The following is a 21505-nucleotide window of genomic DNA, read 5'->3' on the forward strand; positions in this document are numbered from 1 at the left end:
ATAGTTCAGGCAAGGTGGCCCTGGGCAAAACACAGGTGGGGCTGACCTTGGCCTGCACCAGCAGGGAAACTCCAGGGACTGTGTACCCAGTGGACAGCAATAGAGCACATCAGAGCACCACCACCCTGCCCCTGCACAGCTTGGTGGAGGTTGGTAGTCAGTTGTCAAAGCCAATCCTTGCAACTGACTGGCATGGATAAGTGCCTCCTATTGACCTGCTAACATCAACCAAAGCTCAACTACAAGAGGAGGGTGTACTCTCCCCACACAAAGGGCATACCTCGCATGCCCAGCTTGGGTGATAGGGAGGATGTGCCACTGGACCCTGCAGGACACCTACTACATTAGGGCACACTACCAAGACAGGAAGTGATAGAAACTCTGTTTAATGAACAGAAACAAACACAGGGATCTGCCAAAATGAGGAGACAAAGAAATACGGCCCAAATTCCAGAAAAATAAGTAAACAAAGTGGAGATAAGCAATCTATGAGAAGCAGAGTTCAAAATACTGGTTATACGAATGCGCAGGAAACCTAGTGAGGACCTTAATAGTATAAAAAAATCCAGTAAATAACAAAGGGTACATAATTGAAATAAAGAACAATTTACAGGGAAACAACAGTAGAGCAAATAAAGCTATGAATCAAATCAATGATTTGGAACATAAAGAAGCAAAAACCAGCCAAACAGAACAATACAAAGAAAAAATCCTAAAAAATGAGGATAGTATAAGCAACCTCAGGGACAATGTCAAGCATTCCAACATTCACATCATATAGGTGCCAGAAAGAGGAGAGAAGGAGTATGTATTTATTTGAAAAAAATAATGAAAGAACACTTTGCTAATTTAGTGAAAGAAATGGACATGCAAGTCCAGGAAGCACAGAGAATCCCTAACAACATGATTGCAAAAAAGCCTATGCCGAGAAACACCATAATTAAAATGCCAAAAGTCTTAAAAGCAAAAAGAGAACAACAGTTACCTACCCGTGGGGGAGTTTCCATGATATGTCAGCTGATTTCTCAAAAGAGACTTTTCAGGCTAGAAAGGGTTGGCAAGAAATATTCAAAGTCATGAAAAGCAGGGATCCACAACCCCGATTGCTGTACCAGCAAACATAACATTTAGAATCAAAGGGCAGATAAAGAGTTTCCGAGAAAAGAGAAATCTAGAGGAGTTCATCATCACCCAGCCATTACTGTATAAAATGTTAAATGGACTTATTTTAAAACAAAGATTAAAACTATGCACAAAATGGCAATAAATACATACCCATGAACAACTGAATATGGAAAACCAACTAAGCAAACAAGAACAGAAACAGAATCACAGATACAGAGGGCTTTGATGTTTGCTGGATGGGAAGGTGGCTAGGGAGATGAGTGAAGAGGCGAGGGGATTAAAAAGTACAAATAGATAGTTACAGAATAGCCATGGGGATGTAAAGTACAGTATGGGAAACGGAGTAGCCAAAGAACTTATACACATGACCCATGGACGTGAACAATGGTATGGGGATTGCCTGAGGGAGTGGGGGTGCTGGGTGGCAGGGCCCAAAGGGAGAAAATTAGGGCTGTGATAGCATAATCAGTAAAATGTAATAAAAAGTATTTCAGTGATCTGAGCCATATCACAATATTTTATGAGTAATTCAACACCACAGTAGTAGGCGATTAGATTTTAGTGGTAATGATATATTTGGTGCTACTTTTGTGAAGGAAAGAATCACCTATGTGAGTATCAGGTCTTGAGGAAAAAAGTTCTTGTCTTATACTTTTTAATCTATAAATTATTGAGGGTAATCTAATGAACATAATACAAATAATAATAACTGATTAACAGTAAGAGATATCTCTGTGCTTCTTTGAAGGTGGCTCAGTAATTTTTGTTTTAATATTACTAGGACTTACCTTCATTTGTGTAATCTTTTTATGTTCAAATTGTTTATCTAAAATTAAGTAATCCAAATACTAAACCCTGCAAGGGAGACAAGAATTATCTTTATTTTTCAGATTAAGTCAAATGCATCATATTCCAAATGATTAATGTTTAGAAATCTCCAGTACCACATGGTCTGTGTTCCTTGGAAGCATGTGGAAATCCAAATTTACATAGTAATTATGTGTTCAATTGTGCTGAGAAAGCAAGTGGCAGGCACAGATAATGTTGCTAAGATAAAAAATAAATAAATAAAAATGACTGGTAACGTGGAAAATGGAAGAAAGTGATTTAAAAAAATCCTTGTTGAATGATAATATTATTACTCTAATATAGTGATTCTTTCTTCAGAAATCTTCCAAATCTAAAAACAAAATAAAAAATAAAAAACCACAAAAACCTTCATAAATGCTGTTTAATGAATATAATAAACTCAATGGGATGGTGAAACTTGTGTCTTGAAAATGGAAAAGAAGCCACAGTCTATTTGGAGATAACAATGATGCACAGCTATTTTCTTATCACTTAATACAAGAAATTCTAGTACTGTGCTGCATTCTTATTACTATTAATATACCTTCTTCATGAAGAAAATTTGCATGAGGAAAATTTGTGTTAAAAATATGAAATGTCATTAAGAAATAATTCCTTAGCTTTGTACTCTAAGAGAACTCTGATAAATGTACCATTTCTATTTTTGATAAAGCATAGTGCATTTTCTCTTTTTTCATGGCAGAGAAACAAGTCATAATTGCAGTGAAAGAGTGAGGGAAAGTTCTGTCATCCATCTGTTCTATCTATCCATCTATCCATCTATTATCTCTTCAATACTGTGTTCCATTGCGTTCAGAAGTAAGGCCCTTCCCCATGCAGAAACAGAAAAAGAGGGTGACTGGTTGATGGTATTTTAGTTCAGTGCGAACAGTTTTTTTAACACTGCCTGATATTGTGCAGAAGTGCCAGAAATATCACTATTTAGAGATTCAGGGACTTCTATTTTTGATAATGTGGTGTAACAGATGTCTGGAGCAACACTTCTTCTAAAGAACATCTACAAGTCCTATAAAAAACTTAAAAAAAAATGAATGCTTAGATGAACTATTAGAAAAATAAGGGAAATTACTGGAGAAATAACAAGGAGTCATGAATCAGAAGAACAAGAGTCAGAATTACTTTAATGATCCGTGAAAAGAGCACGGGAAAACAGTCTTGGGATTTAGACAAGCTGGAAGGTTGAGCTATGAAACTAGATCCTTCACAACCTCAGCTGGTGAACTAGAAAAATCCCTGCCTCCTGGAGGATGATGTGGGCATTCTTGCCTCCCTCTGCCTTGCCTGTGTGTGAAGCAGAAAGAAATGTGTTGTTGGAGAAGTCTTCACAAAGCCCGCCCTCACATAGCAGCTATTTTTGCCCAAATCTATGCTATTGTTGAGTGAAAAACCTTTGGCTGAAAGTTAAGTGCTCTTAGGTTTTGGGTGTTTCTTTTCTTTTTTTTTTTTAAAGATTTTATTTATTTATTTATCTTTAGAGGGGAAGGAGAGAGGGAGAGAAACATCAATGTATGGTTGCCTTTTGTGCGACCCCTGCTGGTAGTTAGCCTGCAAGGAACCAGCCTGCAACCCAGGCATGTGCCCTGACTGGGAATCGAACCGCGATCCTCTGGTTTGGGTGTTTCTAAGTCCCAAGCAAAATCAAAGGTAAATCTTTCTGGAAGAATTAATTATAAAGTTAGGCCTCAATAAAACTCCACAGATAAAATTTTTATGTATATGAGCAGACAATAAAAATCACGAAAGATGTGCAGAACCATGAGCAAGGACTAGTAAAACTATAAAACTAAGAATCAGATTAACAAAAATTGTGGGTATTGGAATTTATCAGATATGAAATGTAGTATGAAAATTTAAATTTTTTAAAGAAGATGCAGATACTATCAACAGAACCATAAAGGACAATAGTATATCAACGATAACCAATTAGATTTAAAATAAGAATAAGAAGTCCTTCAGTAAGTGAAATATGTAATCATTTGTGAAAAACCCAGATGACTGTTTACACAGCAGATCTGACATGATAAAGAAAGAAATAATGAACTGTAACATGCCCATAAAAATAGTGGTGAGTAGTTAGGAAATATGAAAGACAGGTATATGGTATGTAAGATTGAATAAGAAAGCAATAAATATATATCTAATTGGGTTTTCAGAGGGAAACTAGAAAAATGAGGGAGAAAGAATATTTTGTAGAAATAATAGTGAGAATTATCCAAAAATGCGAAACTCAGGTTCTAGAGCCCCAGTGACTCCCTAGAAGGGTCCTGGAAAATAAATCCACAGTGAGAGACATTCTACTGAAGCCGCAGAACCGCAAAGACAAGTGAGGATATTGAAAGCTGCTTGACAATTACTCACGATGAATTTCTACACAGCAACAACAGGAGCCAGAAGATAATGCCAAAAAAACCCTTTTAAAGGGCTCATATACAATTATTGTTAACCCTAAAACTTTCAAAATAGTGTAAAACAGGTGCTTGTTAGAGGGCATTTTGGATGATGTACCTCAAAAAGAAGTAAAATAATCTCAGAAGGAAGATCTGAGAAGGAATGATGAATGAAGAAATGGTAAACGTAGGTAAATCTAAAAAAACATTGAGCACGTTAAACATCAATAACAATTTCTAATCTGTGGAATAAAACATATGAAAGTGAGCTAAAATACTATTAGAAAACAGTAGATTTCAAAGTGAGAAGATATGGCCCGAGTTAAAGTATTCAAAGTCCTTATTAAAACTGAGAGGATGGGAAAGTTATATCATCTGATATTAAGATAAATATATTTTATATTTTAGGGTAACCACTAAAATATTGATAGTAAAGTACAATATTTTCAACTTTTTCATGGGAGAAATATGAAATAAGAACTTTTATGAAATGTTAAAGGGACTTAAGAAAAGATCAAAATGATGAACAATGAAACAGCAATAAATACATATCTATCAACAACTGAATCTGAAAAACAAACTAAGCAAACAAGAAAAACAGACAGAATCATGGGTACGGAGAGCATTTTGGTGGTTGCCAGATGGGAGAGGGTGTGGTGAAATGGGTGAAGCTGTGAGGGGATTAAGAAGTACAAATAGGTAGTTACAGAATAGCCATGGGGATGGATGTAAAGTACAGTACAGGAAATGGAGAAGCCAGAACTTGTACATGTGACCCATGGACATGACCCATGGACAATCTCAGTGGTGTTGAAATTGACTGAGGGAGTGGGGGGTGCTGGATAAAGGGGAGCAAAGGGGGAAAAATTGGGGCAACTGTAATAGCATAATCAATAAAATATAATAAAAATTTAAATTGTTCAGATCTTTTAAGCTGTCAATATATACTAGGGAACTTTGTGCAATAGGTTCTTTACATGTCATGAGGACACATTTTTTTAAATTTTAAGTATTTTTTATTGATTATGCTATTACAGTTTTCTCAATTTTCCCTCCTTTATCACCCCTCCATTCTGTCCACCCCCAACCCTCCAGCATTCCCCAACCCTGTTCATGTCCATGGGTTGTACATATGAGTTTGCTGAGTCCTGTTTCCTATACCATTTTTATTTCTCCCAGTCTATTTTATGCCTACCAGTTATGCTTCTTATTCTCTGTACCTTTTTCCTGCTATCCTTCCCTTCCCCCTCCCCACTGAACTCCTTCTGTGTGATGTCCATTTCTCTGTTTCTGTTCCTCTTCTGATTGTTTGCTTAGTCTTTGTTTTTGTTGTTTTTCTTTTCTGTTAGGTTCATTTGTTAAGAGTTATGAGTTTGTTGTCATTTTATTGTTCATATTTTTAATCTTCTTTTTCTTAGAGAAGTCTCTTTAACGTTTCATATAATAAGGGCTTGGTGATGATGAACTCCTTTAACTTGACTTTATCTGGGAAGCACTTTATTTGCCCTTCCATTCTAAATGATAGAGTTATCATTTTGCTGGATAGAGTAATCTTGGATGTAGGTCCTTGTGTTTCATGACTTTAAATACTTCTTTCCAGCACCTTCTTGCCTGTAAGGAAGGTTTCTTTTGAGAAATCAGTTGATAGCTTTATGGGAACTCCTTTGTAGGTAACTCTCTGCCTTTCTCTTGCTGCTTTTAGGATTTTCTCATTGTGTTTAATCCAGGGTAACTTAATGATGATGTGCCTTGGTGTGTTCCTTCTTGGGCCCAACTTCTCTGGGACTCTATGGGATTCCTGGACTTCCTGGAAGTCTATTTCCTTTGCCAGAGTGGGGAAATTTTCCTTCATTATTTCTTGAAATAAGTTTTTAATTTTTGCTGTTTTTCTTCTTCTGGAACCCCTATAATTTGGATATTGGAATGTCACAGGTTGTCCCAGAGGTTCTTCAGCCTGTCTTCATTTTTTAAAATTCTTGTTTCTTCATTCTGATCCAGTTGGATGCTTATTTCTTCCTTTTGTTCCAAATTGTTGCTTTGAATCCTGGTTTCCTTCCTGTCACTGTTGGTTCCCTGAATATTTTGCTTTATTTTATTTTGGGTATCTTTCATTTTTTTTTGATCAAGCTCAATCAGATCTGTAAGCATTTTGATTTCCAGAGCTTTAATTTAAATTCTCCATCAGATAAGTTGGCAATCTCCTTATCCCTTAGTTCTGAGATTTCGCTGTGTTCTTTCATTTGGGCCATATTTCTTTGTCTTGGCACAGCTGATAAGTTGTTAGGGGGTGGTGCTTTATGTACAATCAGCAGCGCAAGGGGCCAGAGAGGGAACAGTGAGGCTCACCTGCTCATCTCCAGTGCACTTTCCAATAAACTCTTGAGGCAGACTGGAAGTACCTCCCACCATGGCAACCGCACCCTTAGCCCACAGTCAGCTCTGACTCTCAGTTTTCTCCTTAAATCAGTCCCTTCCTTGCAGCTCTGCTGAGCTTGGCAGTCAGCCCGGTTCCTCAGCCACCTTACTGTGGTTTTTTGAAGTCAGCCCTTGTGGTCTACTGCCCTACCTGTCTGGTTGTTTGGGTTCATTTTTTCTTTAATTCCTTGGTTGTCAGAGTTCCATGCAGTTTGATTTTTCTGGTGCTTCTGGTTGTTTATTGGTTTTAGATTGGTTGTTATCCTCCTTTTGGTCATGCGAAGAAGCAAAGGGTTTCTACCTGCACCTCCATCTTGGCTGGAACTCCTCAAGTCACTGGGGATACATTTTAATAATCTTTCTCTTCTGTCTTTATCTCTTTCTCCTTCCTTTGTTTTATTTTGTTAATCATTCCTTGGGCACTTGATGTGTAATAAGATTTAGGTACTATAGATTCAGAGATAAATAAGACCTTGTTTATAAGCAGTTCAAAGACCGTCTGCTCTCTAGTAGCTCTCAAAAAAGGAGATTCTGATGACACAAAGGTATAATTTTGATCCATGGGAATATGTGTAGAGATTCAAAGAGGGCAACTGTGAAAAGCCAGCGATCAAGAAGGCACTAGACACTGACCCACCAACACTGCTCTGAGTTGCATAGTTGTGAAGGTGACACAGGAAATTTTCATGGACTTGGAAACCACATTTGATCATTTATGCAGCTTTAATGTTGTTCCGTGAAAAAATGATCAAGTTGAAAAAATGAAAAACAAGGTACCAACTTTCTGCAGATTTTTTTCCCAACATTTATAGAATATTTATGTGCTAAGTACTTTAATGTATTGAATTACTTCATCCTCTCAATGATATAAGGTAGGTAGTATTATCATCTCTATTTTAAAGACAAGGAAACCCAGGCTGAACTGGGCAAAGTAACTTGCATGAGAACTATTTGATTCCAGAACATAGATGGTAAGTGAACAGAAAGGGATCTGTGCTTAAATAAGTTTGGGATATACAGGATTAAAGAAAGTTAAGTGTTCAACTTCCATTTTTTTAAGACTTTATTTATTTATTTGTAGAGAGAAGAAAAGGGAGGAAGAAAGAAAGGGAGCGAAATATCAATGGGTTGCCTCTCGTGCTTCCCCTACTAGGGACCTGGCCTGAAACCCAGGAATGTGCTCTGACTGGGAATTGAACCCGCGATCTTTTGGTTTGCAGGCCAGCACTGAATTCACTGAGCCACACCAGCCAGGGCAAACATACAACTTTTTTCATGTGGTTTTCCCATATTTTATGTGTCCTTAAAAGGGGGCTGCAATATGCAGCATTTCCCAAACTGTAGAACAGGTCTGTTTAACCAACACAGCTCATGGGATGCAAAGCAAATGCAAATTTATTTTTGTCTCCCACCATCTCTAAAATTTTTTCAGGGGGGATGTACTCCCCTTGTCCCTAGATGAAAACTCGACAAGGTTAGATTATATGGTCACTCAGTAATAAAAATCTTTCATTTACTTTAAGTTGGAGACAGTATCTTGGGTCAATAATTAACTCTTATCTCTCCCCCATGCTGGGGCTAGCTGCAGAATGGCATCTTTCTCTATAGCTAACTGGTATTACAAGATCTTCCCCCAGTAGGAGCAAGAGGAGGGAAGGAGGGTAAGGGGAGCAGAAAGTCTGTAATTCACCTTGTTATAGCACAGCTCTATGTTTTCTGGGTGGGTAGTTGTGTGGTGCTGGATCTTTCTCTCCTAGATGCTTTGGAAACTTCCTGGAATCTTTTCTGACACAGGCAGTGATGCTTTATTTTTCCTGCTGCAGCTTCCCACTCATCCTCCATTTACTGATGATCTATTCCATATACACTCACTCTGTTGAGCCCTCTTACTCTTTTAGGTGGTCTTCTTGCCAAGTTTAAGTGGCTGCAGGCCACTCTCTTTTCAGGTGGCCCACCTCTGGAATACACCTATGAGGGGGGAACCACAACAACCAGAATTATCTTCTGGAGGGCGGGCCCCTCGTAGTACAGGCTTCCCTTGCTAGGTGAATGTTCTAAGAACCCATCTGTTACCAGTGTACCAGCTGGCATCGTTGTGAGAGGCTGTGTTCAGCTTCAGTGAATTTTTTTGAAGACTCCTTCAATGTGTTTGCCCATTTCATGATGGGTGATTTACGAGTGCACCTGCCCACACAGTGCTAAATTTTCAGCAGTTTTTGACCAAAACCAGCACGACCCCCTTGCTCCACTCTCCCTATTCACCCAGTCTCAGGCTGAGTGACATTTTTGGTTTCCCTGAGTGAAAAATATCCTCAAAGGGAAATGTTTTGCCAGTGTGGGAGAGGTGAAACAAAAAATGGCAGAAGCACTAAAAAGCACCAAAATCAATGAGTTCAAAAACTGTTTGGGTCAGTGGGAAAAAAAAAAACTTCACTAGGTGTTTGCATCAAATGGAGAGCACTTTGAAGATGATTAAAGTTTAAACATGTAAGAATAAATATACACTTTATTATAAATTAAAATAAGTTTTTATAAATAATTCTGGTCATATAAATAAATATTCATAAATAAATTTTAAATTTAATTTACAAATAAATTCTGTTTATAAATAAATAAAGAATTTAATAAATACATTTATTTATAAATAAATTCTGTTTTGGGGGGTTCCCCCTTGTACACTTTGGAGTCCATCTACTTATCCTTTGGCCTGACAAACTTGGTGTCTTGAGGTGACTTAAGGTGGTTACTGTTCCCTTTTTCCTGTCATAGGAGCCAACCATGGTTTCTTGCTTATTGGTTTTTTTGGGTGGAAGCCAGCCTCCAGTTTACTTTGTGTGCCCAACTATAGCAGTCACATATTATCCTTTCTGACTAGTACTATTAAAAACCTTTTCAGTCCTGGCTGCTGTGCCTCAGTGGACTGAGTGCCAGCCTACAAACCAAAGGGTAGCCAGTTCGATTTCCCGTCAGGAGCACATGCCTGGGTTGTGGGCCAGATCCCCAGTGGTGGATGCTGAGAGGTAACCACACATTGATGTGTCTCTCCCTCATTTTCTCCCTCCCTTCACCTCTCTCTAAAAATAAATAAACAAAATCTTAAAAATAAACCTTCCATAGATTTGAAATAAGGGACAGGCACCTCCCTAATCTCTCAGCTCTCACTGGTGATTATGGGAAGTAGACATACAGTACTTTAAAAGCGTTTTTCTAGATAAGTCCTCACAATTCCCCCTTGATTCTGTTTCATTGGATCTAAGACACCATCCATATTAGTTATCTTTTGCTAAATAACAAGTTATTTCCCAAATTATCCATTTAAAACAATAAACATGTATTATTTCATACAGTGCCCAAGGTCAAGGTTCCTGAACAACAAAAGGCTGTTCTGGCTCAGTCTTTCATGAGGCGATAGTCAAGGTGTAAGTCAGCTTGCTATCACCTGGTGTTTAGACCAGAGCTGGAATACCTGCTTCCAAGATGGCTTGCTCAGCAGGTTTTTGGTGAGAAGCTTCTGTTCCTCACTGGCTGTTAACAACAGGCCTCAGTTTCTTACCTTGTGGACTACAGTGGTGTGCGTGACATAGCAGCTAACTTCTCCAAAGCCCAAAGTGGGTGATATGGAAGAAAGCAAGACGAAACAGCAGTGTTTTTCATACCTTCACCTTAGAAATGACGTATTGTCACTTCTACCCTATTCTACTGGTTATATAGAATACCCCTGCGCAAGGTGGGAGGGGACAGTGTAAGGTTGTGAATGCCAGGAGGTGGGGGTCCTTGGGAGACATGTTGGGTACTGGCTACCACACAATTTATTGTAAATGCACTATTTAGTTCATATACTACTAAGAAAAAGTGTTGATGATTTTATTATGCCATTATGTGTGAGATGTATCTAACTTCAGAAATGTTAAAACGTGAATTCCTTCCATCATCTGAAGGAAGTCTTGGAATTGATGGCATGCAACATACCTCCCTTATAGGTAAGGGTATTTTTAAATCATAAAATTGATTATTTTCATTGAAAACTACACCTTGGTTGGCCACGTCAACTGAAGCCTACACTTTGTCCCACTCTGACCCCCACCCTCCACCATTTTCCTTGAATCATTCTCATATACTAATATTCTGCTGAGTGCTAGCTATTTCTTTCTGCTTGTTTCTTTGGTTTAAACCCCTTTACTATTAAAAATTAACACAGTTGCAACATTGAACAGGACATCATGCAGAAAAATAGTAGGATACAGATACACTTTAAGCAGCTTTGTAATCTCATAGAGAGGATAAGTTATAACAAACAATGGAAATATCTATTCAACTGGATCAGAGAGAAAATGTTTGATTTAAAGAAATAATTTGGCAAACATTCAAATATTTAAATTACATCTTTGAAGGTCTGATGAACTACACAGTTTTTAATGCAACTTATTTAGAAGTGTTAGGTAAATTCAGGTTAATAATTATTTCTGTTTTGGTATCATCTGCTACTATAACTTGGTACTTAAAACTGCAACAAGATTCATACATGTTTACTTTGGGTATTTATAGCTATTTTTCAGATTTTAGGGTGGTTTGTCAGGGATCATATGTGTATAGTAGAAAGCATGGACTTTGAAGTCAGGTAAAGCTAGGCCGTTTGTAGATTTCACCAATTCGTAGTGGTGCAACTGAGTATAACGATGTTAGAATTTCTGAGCTTCAGCAACCTTTCCTGGAAGAGAAGAATGATATTACCCTTTCTATTAAGAAGTAGCAAAGATTAAAATAGTATGAGTAAAGTCCTAGCACTATGTGCCCCCTAACAAATGGTGGTTATTTTTATTTACCAAGAGGCAGGGCAGAATTTGATGTGTTGTTCTGACTTCATGTTTCTCTGAGGCTATGAGAGCACTTAAAAAGAGAATGGGAATGTGGGTGTTTGGGCAAAGTTCACAGTCTACCACTAGTTTTATCCTTAAAAATCCATTCCATACTGGCAGACCGATTGTTTTGAATATGAGTGTTTTAAACTTCATAATAAAAATTACATTTAAAGACAAGAGAATATAAACATATTGCATTTGAAGAAAAGAGAAATTCTAGCATTGTATTCGATAAATAGTGCAGATGGCATATCTGACAGTAATATAGTATATCACAAATGGAAATAATGAAAACATAGGGAATGACCATAATTAATTTATTTCCTTAGCTCAAACAATGGGAGGCCAAAATAAGGTAAATAAATTGACTTTTTAAAAAAAGATTTTATTTATTCATTTTTAGAGAGAGGGGAAGAGAAGGAGAAAGAGAGGGAGAAAAATATCAATTTGTGGTTGTCTCTCACGCACCCCCTACTGGGGACCTGGCCTGCAACCCAGCCACGTGCCCTGACTGGAAATTGAACTGGCGACCCTTTGATTCACAACCGGTACTCAGTCCACTGAGCCACACCAGTCAGGGCAACAGAGAAACTTTTGAAACAGACATTTGCAATGTAAGAGTTTTTAGCATGGCTTAGTTTAGACTGAGTCTAGAAAAAAGACCTTATCTGTAACATACATTTAGAATATAACTCTCTGTGACATTGTTGTAGAAAAAAATGAGTCCAGGTGGAGAAACAAAGCTGTAGGTTAAGCAGAGTGTTTAAATCATAAAACTGGATGATTTGAAGAAAGATCTTAAAAGAATTAGAAATCTCCAACAGACAAAATAGATGTGTTTTTAGTAGTGTAGTGAAAATACTGAAGTCTAACTTCTTTTTATTTGGAAAAGAAAAATACTTGGAGTCAATTTATATATATAATATATTATTATTTTAATGATATATATTTAAACTTTTAAAAATGAACCAAACTAATGGTGATGTGCATGACAAGTAATATGTAGCTTACAGTGGAGACATGTTTTAAGATTAGAAATAGTTGGAACTAATAGTCATTTTGCTTTAAGACTACCACTATATTACCTACTATTAAACTGAAAGGCAATGTCCTATTCTTGCTGACTTTGTCATTATTTTCAGTGTCTTTGTTGATTTGTTCTTTCCTTCGCTTTCACAATCTTGGCTCTGTCAGTCCTTCCTCCTTATACTTCTTCCTCCTGACCCTGAATGTAGGTTTAGTCCTTGACGCTCTGCCTTGTCACAAAAGTCGTTCCTTGGGAGAGGATCATTGATATACTCCTGAAATCTTCTCTGTCCATGATATTTTCCTCTAAGACTTATTTCTTCATCTCTATCTGCCAGCAGGACGTGTTTTTAATGGTTAGTTATGCTCAAAGCATTGAAGTCAGCTCTAGCTTTTCTCTCCTTTGTGTCCACCAAATTACACAACTTCTCTTTTTGACTCATCTTCTTAGAATAGCTAGAGCCCACAGCTCTGGACGCTGGTTTCCTCAAAATGAGGGTAGAATGGGATGTGGAGATGGCCAAGCATAATTCAATAAGCAGCTTCTTATGCTGAAGCCCAAATTGAGACCAGGCAGCCAGCCTGACCCGGACTCCTTCACAAATGTGTTAGACAGAATGTGAGAATCTAAACTGAGGCAAAATTATGGAAGTGGGGGATATAAGACCTAAAGAAATGGTTCTGAAGTAGAGGGTGGGAAGTAAAGTCTGTTAGAATTCTATGAGCTGTCAGAACATCTTCATGGGTATTTTTATAATGTATCTTCAGCCTTATAAAGGGAAAGATGTTTTAGAGGTACTTTCTTTAGATGAATTTTGCTAAAGTCTCCTAATTGGTTACGGATCTCTCAAGTCTTTACATTTTTAATATACCTTGTATACTATTTTTAAGTTAATTTCCTTAAAACAATCCCTTTACCTATATCTCTTCCTTGGTCAAAATTATTTTGACTCTTCTTTTTTGATGGGATAAAATGCTTGTTTGGCAGTGAAGCCTCCCACAGTTTCACCCATTACTTCCTTATATAGGGCCCTCATTCCAGGAAAACCAGGCTGCCTACTGCTCACACTGCTCAACAGGTGAAATCCCACATCATTCTGACACTATGACTGTATCACTGCCTTTCACAAAAAATAACATCCACAATTTTGTTAATGTAAGGCCTCCAGATGTCTTCCTCCTTTTCTTCAGTAGAAACAGGAACACCGTTTATTATTGAATAAGCATTATGCAAGAATGTGATGTGCATCACATGCAATACACTAAGATGTTGCAAAGGGAAACATATTTACACACCCACGTGACCAAGCAGATACAACCCATTGCATATAATGCTTTCATGATAAAAGATATCTAGTCTTCACGAGGTCTTGTTAGCACCATTTGTCACCCATAGTTCATGCCACCTTCACCTGATACCTGGGTGACACTGTCAGCTTATTGGATTCACCCAGAGGTAAAGCAACTTTCTCATATCTCTATGTCAGAGGGAGTTTTATAAATTGGAGCAGAGTGCCCACTGTGGTTAGGCTTCTACCCTCCCACAGGAACTGGGAGATGGGGCCCTACCTCCCTTGATGATTTACATTTCAAGAAGATGGTGCCCAGGTTACAGAGAAAGACATTCCTGGGTCATAAAACTGAAAAAAAGGGGATACATTTTAAAGATTAGAAAGTACCTAGAAGTTTTCTAAGGTCAATACTCTGAGAAAACGGGGCGGCACATTTTTTCATGGCGTGTGGTACTGACAGGTTTCAGCACAGCCTGCCAACAGGTGTGGGCCGCTGTCTTGTCACATGTGTCAGATTTTCTAGGTCACCTTAAAAACCGTCTACACATATTTATTTCAGTTCTATGTATTGCTGATGTAAGGGTCCAAAAAAGGAGAGAATTGATGTTTGCCAGTGGAAAAGACTGAAGCTAATGAGAAAATAAACTTTAGTGTTCAACCTTCACAAAGTACATTAGCAAATAACACTGAAGGCTGAGGAAAAGAATCAAAATTCATTAAAAATTCTCTTATGCTTTTCTTAATGTGTTTTGCTTCTTAATGTATTTTCTGTTTACTAGGATTTTCTAATTTTCATTAATAGGCTGTTCTCATTTTGATAACACTGCCAGTTGAGTTTTTATATCTTTCTATGTATCATCTACTGTTAAAACTTTTCACCTTTTTGTTAATATACCTACCAGTCTGTCTTGAAATTTACTTTAGTTAGTATTAGAAATATCTTGCCTTAAAGAATACTGAAGATAATTATGTCTTTGTTAGCTTAACAGGAGTGCCAATGATATTAACATATGTAATGTTTAAAATTGTATAGTATTTACTTCTCAAAAGAGAAATGTTATTTTGATTGCTGACACTATTTTTATAGATACACTAAGAACCATATATGTAGCCATTTTTTCATATTTCAATATTTAGGTCTTTGGTAAATGTCAATGGAATGAAGGGATAGGAAAGATATTGCTATTCCAAAGCAAATAAAAAGCTTGCTAATAATGTGTATAAAGTGTTTGGCATATTACATAGCAGGTTGTGGCTGTGATTGTTGTAGCTCTAAGTGGTTGTTCTTACCAATGGGTAAGGCAGTTCCATGGTAGGTAGAATTGAATATCATCACGTAGAGCGTGAAGTTTTTATAGGAGTCTCTTTCCCACCTGTGCTTTCAAATATAACATCGGAGGATCATTCCCATACGATAGAAATCACCTTCTGTTTTTATGTTTTTAAAAATGCAAGTACTCTTAGAGGTATAATATATTCAGTATGGTATCTAACACTTCATTCATTCAGTTAAAAGTCATAAAATATCTCTATGTTGCAGGTCACTTTGCTGGTAGGAGCAATATACTTGTGAACATGACAGATAAGACTTTTGCTTTCAAGGGCTGACATTCCAATGTCACAACCAGATGGCCATTAATACAAACAAAATAGTTAACTGATGGTTGAAGCCACGAGGAACACCAAAAAAGGTGGTAGATAATTCAGTAGACCTAGGGAATGGGGAGGACTACTTCGGACAGGAAAGCGCCTTTTGGAGGAACTGGGAAATCACATGAAAGGTCTTGAAGTTGGCCACAGAGGGGCGAGTGAGGCTGGAGCATAGTGCACTCAGTGAAGGGAGGCACATGATGGGGCTGGAGAGCCGGCAAAGCTGACCCCGTGGGGCCTTGTAAAGCATGGTACGGGATTCAGGCTTTATTCTAAGAACAATGGGAAAACACTATTAGGGTGTTGTCAGAGGATTGGCACAATATTATTTGTTTTTAAGGGTCACCCTGGCTGAGGTGTAGAGAATATTTGTGCTAGTTAGTGGTGGGCTGGGATCTCCCTGCAGGCAATCGCTTCTGCTTGGGCGCAAGCTTCTGCTTTAGTTTTTCGTTGCCCTTCCTTCCTGAGCGGAGCTCCATGTCCTTGCCTGGGTGCTCTGTATCCCCTTTGCCTGGAGCAGCCTCCTTCCTCCCTAAACTTCTTGTTCTCTGTCAGGCAAACTCCCACGTGTTTTTCAGATATAAGCTCAAATGCAACCTTTTCTGTGAATAGGATGACCGTACAATTATCATCCTCATGAGATATTTTGAGGAGCACTATTAAAAATGACCTGGGAAAAGATGTAAAATAGACAGGAATGCATGGCTATTTCTGCCCTCTGATTGCGTTTACTTTTGTCTTCTTGGCATCCCTTACTGGTATTTATCTTTGGCATGATTATGTCTAATGGTTAAGGCCATGGGCACTGAATCCAGGCCACCAGAATTCAAATACCACCCCTGTTCCCTACTCATTTTGAGCTCTGTGACTTTGGTCAAGTCACAAAACCCTCTACACTTCGGTGCTTCCCTTTGTGAAATATGGGTGATGGTGGCTTTTCCTTAATGACTTTTTTTTTTAATCTTTAGAGGGGAAGGGAAGGACAGGAGAGAAATATAGTTGCCTCTCGGGCATCCCCTGTGGGGAACTGGCCTGCATCCCAGGCATGTGCCCTGAATGGGAATCGAACCGTGATCGTCTGGTTAGCAGGCCCGTGCTCAATCCACTGAGCTACACCAGCCAGGGCGCTTAATGACTCTTCTATTGTGGAGAAAAAAATTAAATAATGCAGGCAGAATACTTAGCATGGGACATACTTAGGATTCATTAAATATTAACTATCATTGCCCTTTTCAAATAAGAATACAACTATGTTTATAGATCTTTTCCCTAATAGAATATGAGCTCCTTAGGGTAGGGACAATGTATTATTTATTCACTGTTGTATTCTTGGTTTACAACCCAGTGCCTATCATACAATGGATTTTTAAAAATGGCTAAAAATGCTGAAAAGGTGAAAGGCAACTTAGAAATTCTTTTTTATTCTCCCTACTTCACTTTTTATATATGAAAGAAGAAAGTTTAAGTGTATTTCTTGAGTCACAGAGAGAAAGAGTCAGAATCTAGTTCTCTCCACTGCCTGGCTATTATGCAAAGCTGTCTGACTTGATCATGATCAGAATAAAGAGAAGATACCTGTACCCTACCATATAAATATCAAAGTAATTAGAAAAGTTTATTTCTCAAAGTCTAAAACAATGTAAATGTTTATTAAGTTAGTACTTAAGAACACTAATGTTTTAGATAAAAATAAATTGTGATTTTTTGGGTTTAGTTCTATTTTGCCTATAAACTTATAATTTCAATCATACACAGAGCTAAAAATTAAGATAAAACTTTCCTCAAGAATTTTTCAAAATATAATAATGATTGGGACAGGCCAAGGTAAGTCAGAAAGGCTTATCTTGTCATGCATTTCTCCTTAAACCTGAGCAATTTCAAATAATTTACAGATAGTTAATAATTTATTGCTATTAGACATAAGTAAATAAATGTGAATAGAGGCACAGGATTCTCTAATTGGGAACAAGAATCAGGAGCTTGATGTTGTTGCCAGTCAGTGTGCCAAGAAGTGAAAAAGGGCACTAGAACTTGGTAAAATGACCCAGAAGATGGGAACCTTTGTCGCACATTTACATTAATCACACACACACATGTATACATATATGCACTGGAATATTTCATCCAAAAGTAGACTTGTATACTTAAGGATGGGATTTTTTAAAGATAGTTACTTTAATTTAGTTTTTCGTTAGTCCTTTAGGGCCACATCATTCTGTGGACTTGTGGATTATGTTTGCATTGTCCACAGAAGTACTTGCAGTTAATATAAAAGAGAGTATATTAGTGATGGAATGACTTAACAGGAGAACTAGTTCCTCAATGATCCAAAATAAATATTTAGTTTTACATCTGGTTTACTTCTGATTGGCTGTTGCTGGGTATTTTGTTCCAATACTTAGAAAAATAGAGTGAGGGCTGTCATTGCAAGTAAGTGAAATAGGTGACTGTACTGGGCAGGTATTTGTTGCTTAAATCTACCTGACTTATTGCTCCTCAGGAGAATTGCCGCCTCTTACCAGACATTTATGGATGTCTATTGTAATCCCCTTTAGGTCTCCTGTTCCTCAGTAACTCTGAATTCAGGAGTAACTCCATCAGGAGAAGGAACCAGGCCCTTTGTTTATCCCAGTGGCTGGAGCAGAATTTAGCACATATTTACTGATGTTCAGGATATCAGTGATGGAATGAGTGAGCACCGTTCTATTGAGAATGTCTTGTTAGGACATACAGAAGCCACAATGATGACCAAGATACAGATAGTTCTTTCTTGGGTCCTTACATATTTTGTTTTTAAGACTTTCTATAAAAATGCAATCATAGTTTATTACCATGGATATTAGTTGATTCCATTGAGCAAGAAAGATTTCCAGAAAGGGGCATAAAAGAAAATAAACCAGAAAATGGAACACAGGAATTTGAAACTTTGTTTTTTTTCCTCATTGAATATTCTTTTATAAACCATTACTGCATTTTCATTTAAAATCACTCATTAAAGTTGGTGAACCTGAAATTGAAGACAAGTATGGAACATACCAAGTGACTATTAAAGAAACTTAACTTTACTACTTATGAATACATTATATTTTATAGAGAGTAGTTGATTTAAAATTTGATCTTCAAATCTGATGGTATAACCCTTTTAACTTGGGTTATATAGTATAATTAGGTAGAGTCACAATGTATGATAAATTTTATATATGTAATTTTTTGTTTGTAAATGTATGTGCTGTAAAAATCAGTTGTTAAATATGTATGCATAGTAATATTTTATATATGGTATTTAATTTGCCAAATTGATGTTTCAATTGTTTTACCACCTCAAAATGAGAAGGAAAGCAAAACCAGTAAAACTGGTAAAAATACACAGAGATTTTATAAAGAAATATGTTTTAATTTATAAATTGACTTATGTTTGTAGTCAGAGCTTTTCTTCAAAGCCAGCAAGAAGAGGTATATTTTCAAATTTGCAAAAGCTTCTTAAGTAGGTCTTTTAAAATATTTTGCCATTACTCTTTTGTGATAAATAGCTCTAACTGATCTAGTCTTTTTAAAAACAAATTTTTAAAATAACTTTGGCATTTTTCAATTATACTTGATGTATAGTATCATGCTAGTTGCAGGTATATGCCATAGTAGTTACACATTTGTGTAACTTACAAAGACACTGATAATTCCAGCACTCACTGACACCATGCATACTTATTATAATATTACTGACCATATTCCTGTGTTGTACTTTACACCCTCATGGTTATTTGTATTTTTATATTAAAAATTTTATTTAATTTATTAGGGTGATGTTGGTTAATAAAATTATACAGGTTTCAAGGGTTAATTGATCTAGTCTTTAGGAAAAATTGTTGAAAACAAAAGGGGAAGCATTTTATACTAAAATATTTTGGGTAGTCTGCAGTTGCTAATTTTAGTTACTAATTTATTAGGTCTACTTGATAAGTTTCAAATTACTACTTTGGTACATTTCATAATAAATGATTTCTGCCTAAAGTCTTTAATAATCTGTTATTTTAATTATAATCTCTCTGAGGTATAAAAATAGAACATCTTCTATAACATTGGATAAAAGTACACAATTTTTAAAAATGTAGAGTTTGAAGAGAAAACCATCTTTTTAAAATATGTTTTATTGATTATGCTTTTACAACTGTCCCATGTGCCCCCCCCTTATTCCCCTCTGCCCTGTGCATGCCCTCCCACCCACATTCCCTGCCTTTAGTTTATGTCCAGCGGTTTTATATACAAGTTCTTTGGCTTCTACATTCCCTCTACTATTCTTAACCTCCCCCCGTCTATCTTTTACTGAGAAAACACATTGTTAATGGTGATTTAGAAATGGCAAACACCACATGTTGAGAAAATGAATTCATATTAAAATAAAACTCATGTTTTTTTCTTTTTTATTGTTGTTCAAGTGCAGATGTCTGTAAAAGTCATGTTTTTTCTTAGTTATACACTTTTAAATTGCTGTTAAACCATTATTCAACAAGTATTTATTGATTACTGTGTGCCTTTAATATTCACACTATTAATCACAATCTCCAACAACATTTATTGAGTATGTACTGTGTATAGATTACTGCACCGAAGGGAGTTGGTAGTTCAAAATGATTAATAGTTTGTTTATTTGTGGTACAGCCAGGCTCTGCTGCATGTTCTTTGGGGCTTGATGATTCACTGAAGTGAGCTGTACTGTGGTCACAGAAAAAGGTTGGTTCAAGGTCATTAGAAGCAACCGGATAGTTTTGGAATGAAAACTTTTTTTTACATTTTATGCCAAATTTTGGAAAGATATCTTAGGTATTTTTCCCTAAAAGTTTTCACTCTGTTTCTAAAGTGCCTATTATGTACCATGTATACATATGCAAAGTACTATGTGGGTAAAAAGACTAACACAACATAGCAGCCATATACAAAAAGCATTTATTGCTTTCTTTCCATAAGGATGGTTCATATCCTATGATATGAATGATTTTATCATTTCCCAAGGAGGTAATAACTTTGTAGGATAAGACCCCCAAACAAGAAAAGTCTTGCAAGGAAAGAAGGGCTTGGGAGAGGTCGGTGAGTAGAGGATGAGGTGGCAGGAATGGCCTTGAGCATGTCAGAGACCTCACAAGGGATAGGTAAATTCTCAAGGAGGATCTCCACATTAAGTTATAAAATCTCAGAAACAATCTGAAAGTGGATATTAAATATAATACCTCCAACCATCTTTGTTCAACTCTATCCAAATTTATACTTTCTGGGGTTAAGGGACTCATGCTGAAATGATTAGACCTCTCTTTGAATTATAGGCAAAAAAAGTTGAAGAAGAGATACATTTGGGAAATGTTCTATATTTCTGGCAATTTAATCTAAGTTTTTTTAAAAATCATTTATTTATTTATTTTTAGAGAGAGGGTAAGGGAGGGAGAAATAGAGGGAGAGAAACATAAATATGTAGTTGTGTCTCACGTGGCCCTCACTGGGGACCTGGCCTGCAACCTGGCATATGACCTGACTGGGAATCAAACTGGCGACCCTGTGATTTGCAGCCCCCACTTAATCCACTGAAAATCTAAGTTTTAAAAATTAACTCTAGTTCTGGCTGGTGTGGCTTAGTTGGTTTGAACATTGTCCCATAACTGAGAGATCACAGGTTTGATTCCCAATCAGGGCACATATCTGGGTTCAGTGCCTGGGCAGGTGCAATCCCCAGTTGGGCAGGTATGGGAATCAACTGATATCTGTATCTCTCTCACACTGATGTGTTTCTCTGTCTCTTTCTCTCTCTCTAAAACAATAGCAATAAAAATGTTCTTGGGTGAGGATAAAAAAAGGTAAATTCTATGCATACAAACTGCTATGGAGAATTGAAACA

This window comes from Sturnira hondurensis, unplaced genomic scaffold, assembly GCF_014824575.4.
Source record: "Sturnira hondurensis isolate 20B ecotype Veracruz unplaced genomic scaffold, ASM1482457v3 Scaffold0001721, whole genome shotgun sequence".
NCBI classification, from domain to species: domain Eukaryota; kingdom Metazoa; phylum Chordata; class Mammalia; order Chiroptera; family Phyllostomidae; genus Sturnira; species Sturnira hondurensis.